General features: G+C 43.2%; 1 long non-coding RNA gene across 1 annotated transcript; it reads left to right on the top strand.

Annotated features, from left to right (window-relative positions):
• Positions 1-1,804: 1,804 nt before the first annotated feature.
• Positions 1,805-2,663, top strand: LOC112078607 (uncharacterized). Its single transcript, XR_002895731.2, has 3 exons — positions 1,805-2,130; positions 2,350-2,409; positions 2,524-2,663. It is a non-coding gene; the product is annotated as an uncharacterized lncRNA (long non-coding RNA).
• The last annotated feature ends 41 nt before the right edge of the window (positions 2,664-2,704 follow it).

Below are 2,704 nucleotides of genomic sequence, written 5' to 3'. Positions count from 1 at the left end.
ACCAGGACCCGTCTCCTAAAGTTGATTCAGCTGCGGGATCGGGGCACCACCAAGTACAAGGCTTGCTCAGGAATGGCAGCAGGCAGGTGTGAGTGCATCTTGCACGCACAGTGAGGGCGAAGACTTTTGGAGGATGGCCTGGTGTCAAGAAGGGCAGCTGGATTTATTTTGGTAAATGCTTTAATGATTTTATTTGTAAACTCTATCTAAACGCCACTTCTCTTCAGAAAAAACATCATGGGCAGACTGATATTCTGCAAAAGGTACAGGGATTGGACTGCTGAGGACTGGGGTATAAGTCATTTCTCTGATGAATCCTTTTCCGATTGCTTGGGACATACGGAAAAAAAGCTTGTCCGGAGAAGACAAGGTGAGCGCTACATCAGTCCTGTGTCATGGCAAACAGTAAAGCATCTGAGACCATTCAATGTGTGGGTTGTCTTCAGCCAAGGGAGTGTGCTCACTCACAATTTTGCCTAGAACACAGCCATGAATAAAGAATGGTACCAACACATCCTCAGAGAGCAACTTCTCCCAACCATCGCAGGACAGTTTGCCTTGCCACAAGGCAAAAGTGATAAATAAGTGGCTCGGGGAACAAAACATTGATATTTTGGGTCCATGGCCAGGAAACTCCCAGACCTTAATCCCATTGAGAACTTGTGGTCAATCCTCAAGAGGCAGGTGGACAAACAAAAATCCCACAAATTCTGACAAACTCCAAGCATTGATTATGCAAGAATGTGCTGCATCAGTCAGGATGTAGCCCTAGAAGTTAATTGACAGCATGCCAGGGTGGATTGCAGAAGGTCTTGAAAAGAAGGGTCAACATTAAATATTGACTCTTTGGCATTAACTTCTGGTAATTGTCAATAAAAGCCTTTGCACTTATGAAATGCTTGTAATTATACTTCAGTATTCCATAGTAACATCTGACAAAATATCTAAAGACACTGAAGCAGCAAATTTGGGAAATTAATCTGTGTCATTCTGTTAATGGGATTTATCTGTTAATTGAATGATTAGAATATTCCACCCTGAAACCATATAAATTGTATGGAATTGATTCAAAGGTATAAATTATAATCACTAAATGTGTAGTTCTTAGTCAGAATTAGAGTATAACAATATATCTGTACAATATATCTGTAGATGTGTCTATAATAGTATCTTAAAACCAGACTGTCTGAGCAAGATATTCGGTGCCGACCTTGGCTGGGGCACAGAGTACTTCCCAGGGTCCTCCTATCTTGAGGGAGGATGGGGAGTAAGTCTCACGGAGTCCCTAATCTTTGTCGGCTGGGTAGGCTGGACCATTTGTGTGGTAAATGTTATGTGTGAATGTGTGTGCGTATGTTAGTGTGAATGTGTGTGCGTGAGAAGCCAGTAAATCAAATGAATGGTTTTGTAGCAACTAACCAGCGCACCCGTGAATAAACCTTATTGACTATTTTGCTGGGCCTCTGTCTGTTTCATTTCAATCAGTATCTTACAAATCCTGATTAGCAGACTGAGTAGTTTAATTTAATTGGTTATGCCGTAGTCAGAATGAATCTAAAATAACTTCATCTGTTATGACGTTTTTGCCAAGGGGATCTTAGTCGTGCAATTTTATATCTAAGATGTATTGTGCAGTATTTTTCAATGAAAAAATGTGCATGAAAACAAGTAATCTCTTGTTGAATGACAACAAAGACTTTATTGCAGAATCCCTACTGTTGACCAATCACCAACGAAGGGGCGTAGACTTCAGCTACCGACTTCGGCTTGCCTCCAGAAAATAATGAACACAAACATCACAATGTCGTCATAATATATGCACAAACTGTTCCCACCTGTTTTGGCTGGGAATCATGCGGACGCCTTGCATCTGGGCTCCAGTTCTGCAACATAATTGGTTCAGTGCACTTCTCTTAAGAATCTCATACCACGTATCATTGTTAAGCTGTGTTTTTTTCACCCCAGGGAGTGTCTCGTGTGAAGAGCAGCAGTGATGTGGTGGGGGCGGTTCTAAAGGAGCTGAGGCTACAGGCTGGGGGGACAGAGGGGGGCTTCAGGCTGGCTGTGGCTGTTGATGGAGTCAACGGTCTCTGGGGAAGGACCACGCTCAAGAAGGAGGACAAGAGCCCTGTACTTATACACCTATACATTCATTCACCTCTCACTGTGGATCTATAKAAAATARYTGTTGGTTTCTATTGCTTCCATTTTTGTGTCTTTGTAATTTCTGTGTAAAGGTTGCTTACTTGACTGACCTYTCTCTTTCTCTCCCCTCCATTTCATCCTCTTTTCCTGTCACTTTTCCCTTCTCTCTACTTTTTCTGTCTCTCCTCTTCTCCTGTCTGTCAGGTGGCTCCAGAGGAGTTGACGTTGGTTCATAACTTGAGGAAGATGATCAACAATGACTGGGTGAGAACTGCATGGAGTGGTTATCCTCTATGTCTAATAGACATAAAAAAATTACATGATTGTGATTTACACCACCACCCCTATCTCTCTCTGTTCCTCTCTCTCTCTCCTTAGTGTGGAGGGGCGGTCATCGCCACTCTGTCTCAGACAGGGTCTCTCTACGCTCCAAGCTCTGCCTACCTGCCCCAGGAGCTGCTGGGAGAGGTCAGGGGTCATGATTACATCCTGGTTAATGTTGTTGTATGTCCAGTCCAAAAATGACCTCTAACCCCTGGTGTCTATTGATCTGGGCTAA

This window comes from Salvelinus sp. IW2-2015, unplaced genomic scaffold (assembly GCF_002910315.2).
Source record: "Salvelinus sp. IW2-2015 unplaced genomic scaffold, ASM291031v2 Un_scaffold5946, whole genome shotgun sequence".
Taxonomy (NCBI): domain Eukaryota; kingdom Metazoa; phylum Chordata; class Actinopteri; order Salmoniformes; family Salmonidae; genus Salvelinus; species Salvelinus sp. IW2-2015.
Note: the sequence above shows the minus strand (reverse complement) of the source record. Positions and strands in the feature narration are given on the sequence as shown.